The following is a 20,498-nucleotide window of genomic DNA, read 5'->3' as shown; positions in this document are numbered from 1 at the left end:
GTCATAAATCACTTTTTCCAGTGCCATTATAACTGTTGTAAATCAAGGATTACCTGTAGAAAAATACAAAAAGCTTCTTTGCCTGCAAAAAGCTGCCCTAAATACCAATCATTAGATTAGAAATACCTGGAGTTACAAATCAGGGAGGGTGCCAGAGCACCTTGAGGAATTAAAATAATTAAAATGCAATGATAACTATCAGCAGCCAACTCTTGCTCATAAAGTGAAACCCTTTAGCAGAGAGGTCATTTAAGCTCTCCAGAATGAAGCAAAGGAGCAAACAGAGTATCTGTTGCTTGTTAAACCAATTACCAGAACCAATAGACACAGAACTAGTCAGATTTCCAAAGCTGCTTCTTTTCAGGAACAGAGATTAACATTTTTCCTTCCAAACAAAGCTGAATAGGGAAAATTATCTCATCACAGGATTAAACATCACCAAGCACAGAATTAAACTTCACCAAAAACCAGTTTTAGACCAAAAATCAGAAAGGGTATGTAAACTCATGTTTGAATGTCAATCTTTTTAGTTAGCCAATAAGCTTTGCTGAATGTCACTCATCTTGGTTCCTTGTCATTAAAAGCTTCTGCTTCGTTAGTACAGTGGACTAAAGCACTGTTATTAACAGATTAACATCTGCTGCTTGCAATTACTGCAAGTTCAAATCTCACCAGGCTCAAGGTTGACTCAGCCTTCCATCCTTTCAAAGGTAGGTGAAATGAGGACCCAGATTATGGGGGCAATAAACTGACTTTGTATAAATATACAAAAAGTATGAAGGCTATTGCTTAACGCATTGTAAGCTGCCCTGAGTCTCCGGAGAAGGGTGGCATATAAATTAAAGCAAAAAAAACAACAACAATTATTTCTTCAAAGTGCTGATCATTGCACCCTGGCTGGAAGAACTCCAACAGGGAAGTAGTCCCTCCCAACAGGAAGCTTAAACAACCTTTCCCCTTTAAGAAAGTCAAGCAAAAAAAAAAAAAAAAAAACCTCAGAGAACCTCCGGAACAGGAAGCGACAGTAAGTCTAGGGATACTGCCGGAGAGGCAGTTTCTGTAAACAGGGCAATAAAGATTAGGCTAGGAAACAACACTGAATGTTGTAAATTCCTTACAGGATTAAGCCTGTAAAATGGGAAAAAACAGAAGGAGATTTCTTTTAACAACCAATTTTCCTAACTACTTAACAACCGGTTCTACTGAGCCGTGCGAACTGGTAGAATCCCACCATTGATTCTGAGGTCTTAGTAATAGATTTAATCTACTGCTTAATTTAGAATGAGCTATGAGTAGATGGTACAGTGGTCTGTTTCAGTAAGACAGTTTTCTATTCCAATATTTTATATTTAGAGCTTTGAACTGAAACACTGTAGACATGTGCAAATTGCATATAGGTGTGGGTGGGTGCATATCCGCCTGTCTGCACTGTGCTTAGGGATACTGTTAGTATCATACATCAAACCAGGAAATAGGATCCTATATCATATTAGGATGACGTCCACCTGACTAAAATGCCTACTGAGTTTATGCATTGGGATTAGAATATATGTTTTAAAGTGTATTCTTTACTAACATAACATGTATTAAACTTCCATTAATAACAGCAAGATGCTCAAGGTTTCAGTTAGTTGATTTGAAACATATGATGTTACTAAGCTGTGAGTATAATATTATGCATGAATGAGAACTTAGGTTTCTACTTGACTTGTTTCAAAAGATTGATGACAAATGTCTCAGGTAAAGAAGAAAAATAGCACTGATTTTGGATAAATGCACATTATATCTTAAGGTTATACTAAGAAATATTTTTTGTCCTCCACCACTTAAAGTTATATATTGAATCCAACAACTATGCTAGGGAATATATCAGAATGTTAAACAGGAGAGAGGAAGACAGGGAGAGACAGACAGAGACAGTCAGAGAAACATATATTAGAAGGAATAGATACTTCTTGTATCTGTCTACCCTGACAACTGGGAGACAAACTCTGCACCAAGTGGAAGATCAAACAGGTCTTGATCTTAGCAGACCTAGCAGACAATTTTGTCTCCCAAAAAGTAGAGAAGGAAACTAGAGAATCAACCATATTGGATTTAATTTTCACTAATAGAGATGAAATGATAGAAGCTATTGAAGCTACTGGAACCTTGAGGGAGTGATCATGCAATATTTGAGTTCAACATTATGCAAATTGTCATATTTTTAAAAACTTGCTAATAGCTTTTCTGAATTGAAGAGTGTGTACAAAAGTGAATGAAATCATGTTCTTTACTTCAAAAATAGCTTTGATTTTTTTTTTTAAAAAAAATGCGTAGGTGGCAATACATTCATTTCTTGGAGATATCTTTACCTATTGTAAATTATTTGCAGAATTACAGCAAGGTAACCCCTTGTATACTTACAGATTGTTCCCTTATGTGAAGCTTTTGCTATTTGAAATGAGAATGCTGAATCCACAACATTTGGATTGCTCATTTGCACAACAAATACCTTCTGCACACTTTTTCTTCCTTATATAACATTGTCTGCTTATAACTTCAGAGGCCCAGGAGTGTTTGAAAGCACCTATGTGAAACAAAGCACCTTTTCAAATGTATCCAGGGAATTCTACTTCATATAAAATCTCTGATACATCTGCACATTTGTCACATGTTTTCTTTCCTTTGTTAAGAATGACTCATCTTGACTTCCTGTCTGGCTTCTGGCGCCGCCAGATGGTCCTCTGTGACCGCCGCCCCGTTGCCTGTAAAAGAGCCGCTTTTACATCTGAAAGGCGGCTCGAAAAACTCCATTTCCTGATGGAAATGTGAGTCTGAGCGGGCGGGGGTGGGTAGAGCCCTCTGCGAAGTCCCCAGAGTCTTTTTTTAACTCTTGGGGATGGGCGGGTTGGAGCTCCCTATTGTGCCTTGCCGCCGCTCTGGGCATCGAGTGCAATCTGCGTTTTTTGCAGAGCTAGGCGCTGGAACCGGATTAACTAACAAAACTAACAGATGGACTTATTAAAAAAGATGAGACTTGGATTTTGGACCCTAAATCGCAAGTATCCTTAATGAATTTACAAGCATTTTAAAGTAAAAGAGGAAAAAAAAAAGCTTTAAAATGGCCGCTGAGGCTTGAGAAGTAGAAGAAAGCTGAAACTAAGAGTCCTTCCATAACAGATACAAAGTAGCGGAATATATACTGCTGGCTACAATTTGAAAGAAAAAGAGTTATTTTAAGTTCCTCTCTTCTTGGAGATTTGTACTTGATCTTGTTTGGGGGTAAAAAAGAACAGCCTGCTGGAAGGATGGCGTTACTAATGAAATCTGATAGACAAGAAGGGGGGGGGGTGCTCCCCCACTCACAACTGTTTGAGCAAGCTCTGAGCCTACAGACTTTGCAGAATGGTTTTAATTTAAAAGAATTTATTCAGGAGGAAATGGCAAAATGTTATGAGACTGTGAACCAGAAATTTGAAAATTTAAGGCAGGAAATTAAAGAAATGATACAACAAAAGTATGACAATTTGCAACAAAAGATTGTAACAGTGACTAATGGTTTTTCAGAAATTGTTATAAAGTTGGATACAAATATTAAATTGTTAGAGTCTAAAATGGAGAAAATTGATAATTTGGACAATAAAATACTAAGAATTGAAAAGGACTTAATAAATATTTGAGATAATAGCTCAGAACTAAAGTCTAAAAAGGAAGCTGGTCACGAGACTTATAAGGCAGAAGATATAAAGCAAGGAATTGAAAGAGAGGTTGTAATGCTGCAATACAGAATCACAGAATTTGCGATCAGAATTAGAGGCTTACAGGAAAATTATAGTGATGATTTAAGAAAAACATCTGCTCAAGTTTTGGCTGGGATCTTAAAGGTTCATCCTGAGGAGGTATTCAGTAAAATTAATAAGGCTTATAGAGTGAATTCCTGGATTGCAAAACAAAGGCAACTGCCTAGAGATGTGGTGATTTACTTTACAGATAAAGAGATAAGGAATGATATTGTGCAAAAATCTTTTAATTCTACTTTACAACTGAATGGGAGAAAAATCTGGATATTTAAGGAATTGCCGCCTAAGATGGTAAGAGATAGAAAGAAATTTGGTTTTTTGGTGACTGAGTTAAGAAGACAAAATATTCTATTCAGGTGGGATGTCCCAGTGGGTATAATACTGAGATATCAAGGAATAAGATATCAGATAAATACTGTTGAAAAAGCGGAAAAATTTTATCATAAGGTACTTAAAAAGCAAAATCAACAAGAGACAGAAATTCAAGAAAAGCAGAAGGAGATGGAGACAATGAAGAAACAACAAGTTAAAGAGGTCTCCACAGATGAGCCGCTTTTGGATTCTCTTTCAGAGGTCTCAGCTGGATTATTTAATATAAGAGAGGCGGTTCCGGATCCTACTGCAATGATTTGTCAAACCACAAACCAGCATGGAAGTCAATTAGTTGATATACAATTTACAGAACCAGAAAGATCTCAGCCACAAAAGCAAACCCAACAGGATCAAGTTATACACCAGCAAAATCAAATAGTTGATATACAATCTACAGAAAGGAATTTAGGATGGAGATCCAACCCACAAAAAGTCAAGAAAAGAAGAAGTAGGTCTCACAAACATAAAAACTTTTAAACTAAACAACAGTAATGCCAGTTACTTATGAGAGGACTGAATATATGAAAAGATAATTGGCAAAGTATTGGTTTATTTTATCCTGAGGAAAGGGCAGATCTCTGCAGTGCTGAATTATTTTGGGATGTGAAAAAGGCCTTAAATTGAATGGTTGGAAACATCTTGTTTGATTTTTGGATTTCCGGATAAATATATTACGTGTATGTCGAGTTATATGGCAAGAGATTTACTGGATTGGGGCACGCAGAAGATCTGGTTGTTACCCTATTACGATGGTTGGAATTAATAATCTGGATAAAAGATACCTCCATAAACATTATACGGAATATAATTATAAAGTCACTCGGGTGGTTGTTGGGGGCTTTTTTTGTTTCTTTCTTCCAATATGAAGATATTCGTTACTGATGGGGGCAGATGGTAATTGAAGATTCTGAAAATACTGTTGGAATAAGGATGTGATGTTACCCTAACATGGGTGATGGAATTTATCATCCAATTGAAGGATATTACAGAAGATGTTATATGGATTACAAGCAAAAAGTTTTTTTTTTCCTTTTAGGATTTTATTTACATAAGGGAATATTTTTCTAGGGGAGTGGGCAGAAGAATAAAGATATTAAGAATAATTATGGTAATTTTGTAGGAAAGTGGATGGAGATAGGATAGGTTATGGATTGTTTAGTTTAAAGAAAAGGGATATTATGTTTAGATCTGAATGTATGTAATGAAGGGGGGGAAGGAAATTAGTTGAATTGAATAAGTGTTAAATTAGAATTTATTGAATAGTTTTAGAGCGGAAGTATGCTTTGAAATGTTATATCGTATGGGGGGTAGTAAAAGGGTAGATCACGAGCGGAAATTGTTAAATTGGGAGATATAATAATATCATTATGTTAAATCAGGAGTTACTAGATATTGTTATAATAGAATGTCACTTTGAAATGCATATTACAGCATAGTATAAGGGGGGTATGATAATTTTATTAGAAAGAAAGGGTCAGTATATGGAGATGGAGTAAGTGGATAGCAAAGTATGATATAATCTGTTATGAATTTGGGTTTTATTATGAAGAAGTCAAAGGGGAAGGGGGGGTGAGGGGGGTTAGGGAGGAGGGGGGGGAAAAGGGGGAAAATTTGTATTTGAAAAACTTTTTCAATAATAAAAAAAAAAGAATGACTCATCTTGCCCATATAGCAAATCGATGCATAAGTGGTTAATGGGCACCTCTAAACTAGAGATGAGAGTTTGATGACCAATGTTATGTGAGAGTTGGAGGAAACCGGCAGGATATTCTTGGCTTATTTTCTTGAATTTTTGCAATGGCTGTGTATTTTTTCTTTAATGTCTTTGACTTTTTAATAGGGCTTCCATCGTGGATGAATATTTCTACCTAAAAAACAAAACAACAAAACAGGAATATATGACATCAAGTTTTATTAGCCAGTGTCATAAAATTTCTGATAGGCACAGAAAAGGGTTTTGGGGAATCAGTTTCTATAATTACAATCAGTTAGCAATTTTAAAAAGTCATATCTTTAAAGGTCAATATTTGTTCTATTTGTTTAATATTTAAATTTATCTGCTGCTATAGTTGACATGCAGAACATACAATCCTTTTTTGGTGACCACAGTTGTGACTGGCAACCTGGGTATTAAGTGAAGGAAGTGAAACATTAAAATTTTATTCTCTTACTCCAGTTTTCCTTTGTTTTACAGATCTGAAAAGATCACAAATGCAAGATTTGGTCCCAAAGATATTTTTTCATCACTGTCATAACTGAGAAGAGTCATTAAACAGTGACTAAATGAGGACTACCTGTATAACACTACTCAACACAGTGAAAGTTATCACAAGAAAAATTTATGATAAAATATGTGTATCTGTCTTTGAATGGGTGAGGGTATGTCTATATAGATACATAGAAAAAGATAAATATCTTCCTTTCTTTCCCCCTCCCTCCCCCTCTTTCTGTGTAAAAGATAATGAATATACAAATGTACATTTATGTTTTCTTGAAGCATTCAGTTTAATTACAATTACATACTATATATTCAGCAAATTTTGCTTATAAAATTTACAAACAACATGGAAGAAGGTATTTCAGGAATCCTTAAAAAGATTAGGATATGTAAACAATTCACTTCTGTCTTCTATAAGCCAATAGTAATGCTTAAAGAAAAGAGTTGTGTGGGGCAAAATTTGAGAGTGCAGTGACTTTTTCACATATTAATTTAGTGTGCAGAGCCAATATGTACTAGTAAGGTAAAGGAGAAATCCCTGCAGATCTTACTCCGCTAGTCATTGCCAACTGGTAGGTGGTGGTGCTCATCTCCATTTCAAGGCCATTCAGCCAGTGTGGTCCGAAGACATTTCTGTAGTCATGTAGCCAGCATGACATCACAGAACACTGTACCTTCCCACCAAAATGGTACTTATTTATCTGCTCGCATTTACATGGTTTTGAACTGTTAGGTTGGCAGGAGCTGGGGCAAGGATGGGAGCTCACACTGTCATATGGCACTGAGGTCTCAAACCTGAGCTGCTGGTTTTCCACCTGTCAAGCCCAACATCTTAATTGCTACTGCACTGCTTTATAAACTGGGGATCTGCATATTTAAGAACCATCCCTATAGTTTCTTTTGGCCAGCTGTTTTGTAATAGTTAAGACTCTCTTTGAAAAAGCTATATTAGTCTGTTTACTAGCCAACACAGGGAGGAAATAACAATCTGTTATTTTATTTTGAGTGTTTATGGTGTAATAGTATAGCATCAAATCAGGAGGATTTTAGAAACCTGTCATCTAGAGTTAGCTTAACCAATTTTGGACTGGCTTCTATTTTAGAACAAAGATTTATTTCTCTTTATGCCAGCAATGCAAAGTGTGTACAGGTATACCCTGTGCTTTATCAAAAAAGCAACAAAGGAATTTAACCAATAGCTAAGAACCTATCCCATAAAGATAGCCATTGAAAGAAATGTATATATTATTTATTTATATTTTGTATTTCTTAAACACCTATCTCCATCAAATGCTTTCTCAGGAGGAATTGAAGAGAAATAATTCTCCTCCCACTTTTTCACTCTGGGCCACATAGCAGATAAATATAGTGTGTGAGATTTTCATCTATTGAGTTTGTTTAGATGAGTAAATATATTTCAAAGCAAGAGTTCACTATCTTGGCTTTTTCTCTTACAGGCATCTACATTTACAAGGGCAAAATGCTGGTAGTTATTTTAAGGAATTCAAGGTATCTTAGAATGCTCCCGCAGTTGAGTCCTTAACTTGTTTTTGGTAAAGTTTTCACACCTGCATGGCATTCATTCTGGGCAAACAACATATTATCTAAATTCCAAATGTGTCTATCAACCCAGAAAACCCTTCTCTGAAATGTATGTTTGAAAGTGAAAGCAAACCTGATAGTCTTCTTAATACATTTGTGACTCCTTTAGTGATGACATTCAAATGATACTGGAATAATTCAGAACTCCATTTGTGTGAATTTACATCAGGGGATTATATAGCTAAATTTCAGCTAAAATATTCCATTCAGTTTAGTTCCACCATGCAATTGCAAGGTAAGGTTTGAAATGTGGCTATGACAAGTACTTCAGCAGCATCAGTGGGGTCAAGCTAAATGTGAGGGCACAAGGGAGCCTTGGACTTCTTTTTCTTTTCAAAACTAGCTATGGGCTGCATTGGTTGGGAGAAGAATTAACACTTGTATTCTTTTCTTCACTGAATATCTCTTTCTTATAACAAGCAGCACTGTTAGTTGAACACACACACACACACACACACGGGGGAGGGAGGGATAGAGTAAAATATGTTGCAGTCATGGCATTCAGAGCTGGGGAAAGATTCTTAGGAGAGAAGGTTAATTCCCTACAGTAGTCTAATCCAGATGTTTTTCCCCAATTGCCTTTTATATAAAGAAAATGAAATTGGGAGCTTCATTAAAGGAATGTTCCTGTTACATCTAAACTGACTTTTGAGGAGAAAGAGAGAATAAAGAGAACAGAGAATAAATCATAAGAAATGGTAACGTATTGGAATAAATAAAAAAGGATGGAAACATTTCTGGGACAGGAATATGAAAATAAATGTGGAGAGTAAGGAAGTGACTGTAATAGAAATATGCAAGAACTATTACCTGGGAGAGAATGAAATTTTTTAAGCTTTACAAAATGAAATAATATTTGAAAGAGACTCTGACAAAAGTGCCTTAGCCAATTTTAATAAAAATAGTTTTAATCTTCCTGAAGTGTTAATATACTGGTCTGGCCTATCTAATGGGGTTAACATAAGTCAGACTTGGTACCTGGATAAAAGAAAACATCTTTCAGTTAACTCATGGCAACAATTTGATGAGGTAGTTATGGATGGTCTGACCTTTGGATTCAATCCTGGAAGAATTGTCCCAATGGAATATCTTTGGTATCAAATATCATACCGAGCAAGAACTTTAGAATTGGCACTTTGGCACACACGTAATGAGTGGTTATTATACTATCTGGATGTGTTCTTTCCCAGAAAATGCGCTTACAGAATCTTTGGGGGTTTTTTGCAAAAGAAACAATTCTGCCAGCTGGAGTCAAATGCAAAATAGTAATTTAAGAAGGAAGGCCCAGAACTGTAAAACAAGGGCTCTTATAACATGTGCTCAAATAATTTTATTTCATTCCTCATTGCTTTCCTGATATTAGTATCCTAAATAAGAAAAGGATAAAAATAGTTTTATGGTCATTGTCCAGTCTATATTACCATATCTGCAGACCAAGATGTGGAATCACCATCCTGCTGATTAAGTTCTTTATTTGAACATGCAACCAACAGAAATGTCCCTATCTGCCCTGCCTCCCCACTTCAGTCCCTCTTTCTGGGGATAAAGACTAGTTTTGGCTTTTGAAATGCAATAAACTAGGAAAGGGAGCAAGGCAACTGTTTTTAATCCACATATTCAAAACGGAAAATCTACAGAAGCAAGATTTTTCAAGGTAATGAATTGGATAAAGAATAACATCTATTCCAAATTCACATCTTTTCCAGAGGAATAGAAGAACATTAATTAATTAATTAATTTTATTTTATTTCGAATTTATATACCGCAGCTTCTCCCGAGGGACTCAGGGCACAGCCAGATAAAAAACATACAATACAAACATTAAAAACAATTAAAAAGATATATATTAATTTGGCCCCAATTTAAAATAACAAACCAATTAAAAATATTTAAAAAATATATTAAGCCAGCCTGGCTAGCTGAAAAAAAAAGTTTTAAGGGCACGGCGGAAGGCACCAAGGTCTTGGATTCTTCTTATCTCTGGGGGCAGCTGATTCCAGAGGGTAGGTGCCCCCACAGAGAAAGCCCTCCCCCTAGGGTCACCAGCCTACATTGTTTGGCTGATGGCACCCCGAGGAGGCCCTCTCTGTGGGAGCACACAGGTCGGTGGGAGGTCATCGGTAGCAGCAGGCGGTCTCGAAAATAACTAGGTCCTATGCCATAGAGCGCTTTAAAAGTGGTAACCAACACCTTGAAGCACACCCGGAAGACCACTGGAAGCCAGTGCAGCTCACGCAGGAGCGGTGTTATGTGGGAGCACCAGGCGGCTCCCGTGATTACCCGCGTGGCCGCATTCTGGACCAGTTGGAGCCTCCGGATGCTCCTCAAGGGGAGCCCCATGTAGAGAGCATTGAAGTAGTCCAGGCATGAAGTGACGAGAGCGTGAGTGACTGTGCACAGGAAATCCCGATCAAGAAAGGGCTGCAACTGGCGAATCAGGCGAACCTGACAGAAGGTCCCCCTGGCTACAGCCATCAGATGTTCCTCCAAGGACAGCTGCATATCCAGGAGGACTCCCAGATTGCGTGCCCTCTCCGAGGGGGCCAAAGACTCGCCCCCGATAGTCAGTGATGGAGTCAACTGACTATATCGGGATGCTGGGAACACAGCCACTCAGTCTTGGAAGGGTTGAGCTTGAGCCTGTTCCTCCCCATCCAGATCTGCACAGCCTCCAGGCACTGGGACATCACATCAAGGGCATTGTTGGGGTGGCCTGAGGTAGAGATGTACAGCTGGGTGTCATCAGCTTACTGATGGTATTTCACCCCAAAGCCACAGATGATCTCACCCAGCGGCTTCACATAAATGTTGAACAGAAGGGGTGAAAGGACCGACCCCTGAGGCACTCCACAAATGAGAGGCCTTGAGGTCGACCTCTGCCCCCCTGCCAACATGAACTACGACCGGTCTGAGAGAAAGGAGGAGAACCACCGTATGGTGCCCCCCATCCCCAACTCCTCCAACCGGTGCAGCATGATACCATGGTGGATGGTATCAAAAGCCGCTGAGAGATCTAACAGGGCCAGGACAGAGGAGCAACCCTTGTCCCGCGCCCTCCAGAGATCATCTACCAACGCGACCAATGCCGTTTCCGTGCTGTGCCCAGGCCTGAAACCCAACTGGAATGGATCTAGATAAGACGTTTCCTCCAGGAATTGTGGAAACTGTCGCGCAACCACACTCTCAACAACCTTCGCCACAAAGTGAAGGTTGGAGACAGGACGGTAGTTGGCTAATACTGCCGGGTCCAGGGAAGGCTTCTTGAGGAGAGGCCTCACCACCGCCTCTTTCAAGGCAGTGGGGAAGTGACTCTCACTCAATGAAGCATTGATAATTCCCTGGAGCCAGCCTCGTGTATCCTCCCGGGAAGCCAGTACTAACCAGGAGGGACATGGGTCCAGTAAATATGTGGCCGCACTAAGTCTCCCCAAAATCCTGTCCACGTCATCAGGAGTCACAGAGTCAAACTCTTCCCAGATAACGTTCTCAGGACTGTTCCTCGTCACCCTGCCCGAATCTACCCAGTCAGAGTCCAAATCCCCCTGAATCTGAGTGATTTTGTCATACAGGTATCGTCCGAAATCCTCAGCCCTGCCCTCCAGGGGGTCCTCCCATGCTTCCAGGTGGAGGAGGGAGTGGGTCACCCTAAACAGGGCGGCCGGATGATTCTCTGATGATGCAATAAGAGCGGAAAAGTAATTAAACTTTGCTACCTTTATCGCCACTAGGTAGGTCTTAATATGTGACCTTACCAGTGTTCGATCAGATTCAGCGAAACTGGCCCCCCAAATGCTCTCTAGGCGTCCTTTCCAGCATTTCATCTCCCTCAGCTCCTCGGTGAACCAAGGAGCCGCAAGGGATCGGCACCGGGTCAGAGGCCGCAAAGGCACAACTTGATCCAAGGCCCCACCAGCCGCCCGGTTCCAGGCGGCCACCAGGTCCTCGGCCGAGTCATGTGCAAGATCCTCAGGAAGTGGCCCAAGCTCCATCTGGAATCTATCAGGATCCATCAGACGGCTGGGGTGGACCCATCTTATTGGCTCCGCCTCCCTGCGGCGGGGTATGGTGGTTCGAAGGTCCAGGCGAAGGAGCGAGTGATCTGACCATGACAAGGGTTCCATGTCTATATCCCCTATAACAAGACCACTCAACCACTGGCCAGAGACAAAAATCAAATCCAGAGTGTGACCCCCCCCCGTGGGTTGGGCCATGAACTAACTGGGTCAGGTCCATGGCTGTCATGGAAGCCATGAACTCCCGAGCCAACTCAGACGTTTCACCAATAGACGGCAGGTTGAAATCACCCATGACCATAAGCCTGGGTGTATCAACTGCCACCGTGGCTATTACGTCGAGTAGTTTGGGCAGGGCTGTTGCCACATGGCAGGGAACCAGGTACGTAAGCAACAGGCCCATCTGAACCCCATGACCCCATCTCACAAAGAGGGATTCACATCCGGCAGTCTGAGGCACAGTGGTCTCCCTCGGACCGAGACCTTCTTTAATAATGACTGTCACCCCCCCATCCCTCCTCTGGGCCCTCGGCTGGTGGAACACTCTGAAACCTGGTGGGCACATCTCAACCAGGGGGACCCCTCCCTCCGGGCCCAACCAGGTCTCGGTAATACCCACCAGGTCCGCTCCGCCCTCCTGTATGAGATCGTGGATGAGGGGGGCCTTATTTACCACGGACCTGGTGTTGCATAGCATCAGCCAAAGGCCCAGATCCTGAGTATCTGTGCCACCTAGCATCCGAGAGGAGCCTTGGGGACCGGGACGTGCAATAGCTCTCAAACAGTGAGTGTGCACCCCCGACACATGATATGGCCCCCTGCTCTTGCCATATCTGCCTTTCCCATTGACTGTGCTGATGGTACATTCCTCATTAGGAGAGCCCTCCGTCCCTTTCCCAATCCCTCGTCCTGCACCCTCCAAACCGTTTCCTTGTGCTGGGCTCGGCTCCGACCTTAGTGGATTTCTCCCCCCATCCCCTTTGGTCACCACCCGCCTTCTGGGTCCCCTTTAAATTTGATTAAAAACCTTAATTAAAAAACCCCTCAGACCACACTTTGAGGCATGACACCACTCGGGGTTCCAAAACCTGTCCTTGAGGTAGGCCTTTGATAAATTTGAAGGCCATGTCTGTGAGAGGGGGGCATCTCACAGAGTGAGGAGGGTCGCCAAAGTGTACGCCAGAATAAATATAAGAGGTGGATGTAAGACAGTGACAGGGAACCAAGATGGTAAGAAGAGGGGCAAATATAATGCCAAGATAGGAGTAAACCAGGCCGGTATAACCACCACTCTCTCACAGTGGTGGAGGAGTCCGAACAGCTGCAGTGAATAGGTCCAATGGAACCGGCCGCAACTGTCCTCTCACGGTGGCTAGGCGGAGAACAACCGCCAGCGGAGTCATAGAACAGTTCTTAGAAACATAATGCAGCAGCAGTCTACCAGGACTCACGGCTCTTCAGCCTGAAGCTCCATATCTCTGTCCAATACGCCAAGTCCAATAAAGGCAGTAATAGGGAGTAAAAGTATGAGATATAACACATCGTGATGGGAGAAAAGCCAGGGATCAGATAGCAGATCAATAAGGAGGAAGATGACAAAGGTCCCAACAAACAGCTGAAGATGAATAGGCAGGGTGGGCCAAACCGAGCCAGGCAGTAGTCCGGGTGGGCCATCAAAAGTGGGTGGGGGAGGCCCCAGGGAAGAGCAAGATGTACAATTACCACTTCCCCTCCGGCAAACTCCCAACCCCCCCAGATCTTCTCCAGGTCCACTCACCCCGCAGTCATAGCCTGTCCTCGCAGGGCTATTACAGCCCAGATCTTCCCGGCCTCACACCCTTCAAGGGCAATTAGATGTAATCCCAGTGGAATGGTCTGCTGGGTCATTCCCAGCACCTTCAGTATGGCACTCTCCGCCATCGACAAGGCCTCCATACTGCCCATGACGCCGCTGTTCTAGCCTCAGCAGATCTGTCAGGTATGCTTCCTTCAATATCCAAGAAAGGAAAACCCAAACTCAAACATTTTGAAGAGATTAGTACTTTTACTGAATATGAAATGATCGCAACCCAGGTAAAGCTGGAAGTGAGCAAAACGCGTGAAATAGCATCTACTAAGCTTCTCCCCCCCCCATCGGCCAATCCAAAGGTCTCCCAAAGGTCAGGTGGCATCACGTCTGGCAGCATCATTCATCAGGAATGTAGGGCAGTTGGTCAGCCGTCCCCTTTGAAGATTCACTTTCATTTCTTGGGAAGACACGTCCTACAATGGAAAAAAAAACACCTCCTGCATCTTCCCCCCCTTTCCCCCCTTAACTAATCCCTCCCCCGTTTCTTATGGCAGCTGAAGCAGGCAAAGCTGAGGCTGACATTCGGCCCCTCTTGCAGAAGAGACGTTATTCCTAAATAAGAGGAAAGAAAGGAGAAAGAAACAGAATATATACAATAATTATGGTTTATCTGGGTATTTGGTATAGAATTGCTGTATTTTCTTGGGAGCTCGGACATCCCATTTATTCACCCATTCAGCCTGAGACAAAGGGAAATGTTTCCAGGCAATCAGATATTGGACTTTACCATGGTGTTTTCTAGAGTCCAAAATTTCCTTAACTTCAAAATGTTGCTCCCCTTCTATGAGAATGGGAATTGGAGGGGTGCTTTGGTCAGCCTTTAGGGGAGACAAGTGTTCAGGTTTTAATAAACTAACATGAAATACAGGATGTATACGCCTCAACATTTTTGGCAATTCCAATTCAACTGTTACTGGATTAATCAGTCTAATCATACGAAATGGTCCCACATACTTAGGGCCCAGTTTTTTAGACTTCTGGGTAGTCTGTAAGTATTTAGTAGATAAATAGACTTTATCACCCACTTTATAAATGTGAGCTGGGGACCTTTTCTTATCGGCTTACGCCTTATGGGCCCGATGTGCCTCATCTAATGCCTTCCGAGTTACTGCCCATGTGCTTTTTAACTGTTCAATCCAATCCATCAAAGAGGGATTCTGGGGATCATCTTGTGGTAGCTCGGGAATGGGTACGCAATCCTGGCCCGATGCGACCTTAAAAGGAGTGAATCCAGTGCTACTGTGTACGGAATTATTATATGCCACTTTTGCAAATGGCAACAAGTCTACCCAATTCTCTTGTTGGTAATTCACGTAACACCTCAGGTATTGTTCTAGAACCCCATTGGTTCGTTCACAAGCCCCATTTGCCTGAGGGTGATGACTTGAACTCAGCCCCTGGGCAGAGCCTATCAACTTCAAAAATTCCTTCCAGAAACAGGACGTAAATTGCACACCCCTGTCAGAAATTATTCTTTTTGGAGATCCATGTAGTCAGTAAATCTGCCGAATAAACAGTTTTGCAAGGGTTCTTGCTGAAGGGATCTTAGAGCAAGGGATGAAATGTACTTGTTTGGAAAACAAATCAGTCACTACCCAAATGACAGTGCAGCCTTCACTCTCTGGCAAATCCACAATAAAATCCATAGATATTTCCTTCCATGGGGCATTCGGTCTGGCCACACCTTGCAGTAATCCCGGAGGTTTTCCTGGAAGTCTTTTAGCCGAGGCACATACTGGACAGCTAGCCACATATGTCTCTATGTCCTTTTTAAGTGCAGGCCACCAAAATTGTCTCTTAACAAGATGTAGGGTCTTAACAAACGCAAAGTGTCCTGCAGCCTTGGCATCATGAGCATAATTCAGTACGGTTGTCCTTAATGAGGTTGGAACATACAATTTTGATCCAACCCAAGCTAAGCCGTCACGAAGTGTGCATTCATTCGAGTGGTTCTTAAACCACTCGTCAGTTTTTAGTGCTTCTCGCAAATTTTCGAGTAAATCCCTCGAGAGTTCTGGTTCGGTTTTACTCTGCGCTCTGGTAGTGACAGGTGTCGCCAATTGTGTCAATGGGATCATTGATTGAACCACTTCCTTCTTGATGCTGTTGTACTGCGGCAATCTGGAAAGTGCGTCTGCCATGAAGTTTTTTCCATCCAGAAGGTAACGTAGAGTGAAATTGAATTGCTTGAAATGTTGGGCCCAACGAGCCTGTTTTGGTGATAGTTTGCGGGGTGTTTTTAATGCTTCTAGATTCTTATGATCAGTCCACACCTCGAAAGGGTGTTTTGCCCCTTCTAAAAATTGTCTCCATGTCAACAGCGCCCATCTGACTGCAAACGCCTCTTTCTCCCATATGGCCCATCTCCTTTCCGTCTCCGACAGTTTACGGGACGTGTAAGCACAGGGTTGTAATATCCCGTTTTCATTCTTTGGAAGAGTATTGCTCCTACAGCTACGTCGCTGGCGTCAGCTTGTACTACAAAAGATTGTTCCATGTCGGGGTGTTTGAGCACAGGTTTAGCCGCAAAAAGTCGTTTCAATTTTTCGAAAGCGGCTTGACAGTCCATAGTCCATTCTAGTGGTTTCGAGGGTTTGGGCTTAACTTCCCTTTGGTTTTTAGCAAGTCTGTAATTGGTAGTGCGATTTTCGCGAAAGAGGGGATAAATTGTCTATAAAAGTTAGCAAACCCTAAGAAACTCTGTAACTGTTTACGGGTGCGCGGTGCGGCCCATTCCAGCACTGCCTGGACCTTTTCAGGGTCCATCTCTATTCCCTTGTGCGAGATACGATATCCAAGATAGTCGATTTTGTCTTGGTGAAATTCACATTTAGAAAGCTTGGCATAGAGTTCAGCTGCTCTGAGTTTCTTCAAGACCGTCCGTACCAACTTTACATGGTTGGCCATATTGTCAGAATAGATCAGAATGTCATCCAAATAGACCAACACCCCCTTATACAGGTGCTCATGCAATACTTCGTTGATCAGCTTCATGAATACAGCCGGGGCTCCCTGTAGTCCAAAAGGGAGTACTCTAAACTGGAAACATCCCAGAGGGTAATTAAATGCTGTCTTCCATTCATCCCCCTCTTTTATTCTCACTCGGTAGTATGCCTCTCTTAAATCAAGTTTGGTGAAAATTTTTCCCTTCCCTAAATTGACTTCCGGTTTGCGAGCTTCGGCGATGGCGGTGATTTTTTAAAGACCGCCAGCCCCGCCGCCTGTAGAGCCGCCCCGCGAACGAGGAGCGGCTCGAAAACTCCGAAATCTCGAAGATTGCAGGAGCAGAGACAGCAGGGTACAGGTTGAGCCCCTGTAACCCCCCCAGGGAATTGCTTCTGGGGGAGAAAACAGGCGTGGCTCCCTCCCAACCTGCGGAGACTCCGGGCGGCGTGGGACGATTCTGCCTTCAGCAGAACAAGCCGGCAGCAGCAAACTTTTAAAGGGAAAGGAACCAACCCTAACAAACAGCGGAAATACCAACTTGAATCCAGAAACTTGAAAATTGCAAGTATTAGTGCTTTGTTGACTTTTTAAACCAAAAGAGAAAGTGAGTGAGTGAAAGTGATTTGAAAAAATATGGCGCCCAGCATTTGAGTTAATGAGCTAGTGAAAGTGGATTTGTGAAGCCTTCCTGCCTTGCTATAAAGTTACAGAGCTGCTACAAAGTTGCTTTATCTAAAGGAAAAATTCTTGTTTTAAAAAAATTTGACTTTGTTTTACTTCAGATTTATTTGATTAAATCTGGGGGACTTTTTTAGAAGTCTTTGTCCAGGAGGGAAAGGAAAAGGAACTTCCCTCTTCAGAAAAACTAGCCTACGTGGCAGAATGACTTCAAAGAAGCAGGAAGGGAAGGCAACAGGGGGGGGATCCCCCACACACAAACATGAAACGCAGTTTCCCCCTGCTCAACAGTTACAGACTCAGAAAAAAGAATTTGATGTGGGAGATTTAAAAGAATTTATTTCTAAAACTTTGGATGATAAATTTCAAAAATCTCAACAGGAGATAGATGATAAACTTCAAAAATCACATCAGGGGATAGATGATAAACTTCAAAAATCACACCAGGAATTTATGCAGGAAATTAATGAAGTTAAAGATATGGTGAAACAGAATCAAAACAAGGTGACCAAAAAAATATCAGAAGTGGCATCTGGCCTGGCAGAATTTATTGGGAAAGTTGATTTTAAAGTTGAAGAATTTAAATCAGAAGTTAATGTTAAGATGAAAGACAATGATTATAAAATTGCTGATGTTGACAATAAAATGCAGAGAGTTGAGGACGAGATTGTCATGATACAATTCAGGGCAATGGAGTTTGCTATACGGCTTCGAGGAATTCGAGAGGAGGAAAGACAGGATTTGAGACAAGTTTGTTCTGAGGCCCTGGCTAAGATTTTACAAGTTAATCCAGATGTGGTTTTTCACAAAATAGACAAAATTTACAGAGTGAACTCTTGGGTGGCCAGACAAAGACAATTACCTAGAGATGTAGTCATATATTTTACAGATAGAGAAATAAGAAACGATATCCTGCAAAAATCCTTTTACACTTCTGTACAAGTGGGGGGTTCACGAATTGGAATTTATAAAGAATTACCTCCTAAAATGCTGAAAGCTAGAAAAGAATTTGGCTTTCTTGTTAAGGAATTGCAAAATTTACAGATATCTTTCCGGTGGGACGCACCAGTTGGCATAATTTTCAGATACAAGGGAGAAAGATATCGTTTGAATACCGTGGAGAAGGCACAGCATTTCTACACTACTATTCTTAAGGAAAGAACACCATCTCCACGTACATCTACAGTTTTGGAGATTAAAGAGAGTGAAGAGAAGCAACCTCAACGAGAACTGCAAGAACAGTCTAAGCAGGAATTAGAAGAAGTGCAAGGTGCAGAAGGAGGTTTTCTGGATGAGCCCTTGCTGGAATCTTCTCCAATCTTGGACCCGGTTCGGATGATTGAGGTTAAGGATCAACGTATAACTCGAGCTCAAGCTAAGTTACTTAAACAAAAGCAACAACAACAACAGGAAAGACAAGACAAGGAGGCAGATAAGAGTACTGCACAAGAGATTGGAGTTATGGGAGGAGCGAGATCGAAGATTTCGGATGATCTTCAATTATTTTGCTCTTTGCTCCAGAAAGAGGCTGATGACCTTTAGGTGTTTATCCTGGAATGTTAATGGGTTGAATTCAGCACAGAAAAGGAAGAAATTATTTACATATTTGAAACAATTTAATAATGATATAATTTGTTTACAAGAAACGCATATCACAACTCAAGATCAAAAATATTTGATAAACTCCAAACTAGGAACACATTTTATATCTTCAACTTCGCAAAAAAAGAATGGAGTGGTAATTTATGTAAATAAAAAGTTAACAGCTAAAGTTATAGAAACAGATGAAGATGGTAGGTTTGTAGCAATTGAATTGTCTATCGCAAATGGCCAAATTCTTCTGATTGGGATTTATGCTCCCAATCAACAACAGGACTATTTCTATAAGATGTTACATACTAAAATATTGCAATGGGATTACAGATCTATTTTAATTATGGGAGACTGGAATGGAGTAATCGATTCTAAATTAGATAAAAAGAGTTTGGCAAAGTCTAGAATCAGATTACCACAGACCTTTTTTGACATGAAAGAAGATATGGAACTAAAAGATGTTTGGAGAATACATAATTCAAAAGAATTGGACTATACTTTTTATTCTGACAGACACAGATCCTTCTCTAGGATTGACTTTATTTTGTTGACAGATGATTTACTTGTTAAGACAAAAAGAACAAAGATTTTTCCAAGAACTTTGACTGACCATAGCCCAGTATGGATAGAAATTGAGATGGACAAGGTTGAGAGACGTTCTTGGAGATTAAATGAGAATTTGTTTAGATATGAAAAAAATACAACAGAACTTAAAAAGCATTTGAAAGAATTTTTTGAAATAAATTTGAATAAAGGTACCCCAATTGAAATTGTGTGGGATGCAAGTAAAGCTTATATGAGAGGGGTACTTATCTATATGAACTCTAAACATAGACTGTTCCGACAAAAGAAAAGATCTGAATTGGAAATAGAAATAAAGAAAAAAGAACAGTTACTTATTAAAAATCCAACAGATGAAAGAATATGTAGTGCTATAAAACTTTTGAAAGACCAATTTCAAATGCTTATGGCGGAACAAGTTGCAACAAACTTACAATATGCAAAGCATAATACATTTTGTAATGCTAATAAACCGGGCAGATGGTTGGCTTACACATTGAGGAAAAAACAAAGTATACGGACTATTGATAGTATTGATATTGGAGGGAAAGAAATTTTTCAACTAAAATTAATTAAAGAAGCTTTTGTGGACTATTATACCAAACTATATGCCAAAGAGGAGGTGCAGAATGGACTTATAGAAAAATATTTAAACGATAAAAGAGTTACAAAAATTACTGATCAACAAAAGGAAAGAATGAATTATCCCATAACAGAGGAGGAGATAATAGTAGTAATTAAACAGTTAAAAACAGCCAAAGCTCCTGGCACGGATGGCTTGACTGCAGTGTATTACAAAACTTTGCAAGCTGAAATGGTGGAACAACTTAGAGATTTATTTTGCAATATTCAGCAAGGGGGTAAAATACCCCCATCATGGACAA

The 20,498-nt window shown here is 40.9% G+C and overlaps 1 long non-coding RNA gene across 1 annotated transcript in view; it reads left to right on the top strand.

Annotated features, from left to right (window-relative positions):
* LOC117664983 (uncharacterized) overlaps nucleotides 1-8,670 on the top strand; it is a 222,596-nt gene extending 213,926 nt beyond the window's left edge. Inside the window, exon 4 of the long non-coding RNA XR_004591217.3 lies at nucleotides 6,349-8,670. This is a non-coding gene — a long non-coding RNA (uncharacterized LOC117664983). The remainder of the gene's footprint in view (nucleotides 1-6,348) is intronic.
* The last annotated feature ends 11,828 nt before the right edge of the window (nucleotides 8,671-20,498 follow it).

This window comes from Pantherophis guttatus, chromosome 4 (genome assembly GCF_059756535.1).
Source record: "Pantherophis guttatus breed Tessera chromosome 4, ASM5975653v1, whole genome shotgun sequence".
Taxonomy (NCBI): domain Eukaryota; kingdom Metazoa; phylum Chordata; class Lepidosauria; order Squamata; family Colubridae; genus Pantherophis; species Pantherophis guttatus.
The sequence above is the reverse complement of the archived record's forward strand: the minus strand, read 5'-3'. Positions and strand labels throughout refer to the sequence as shown.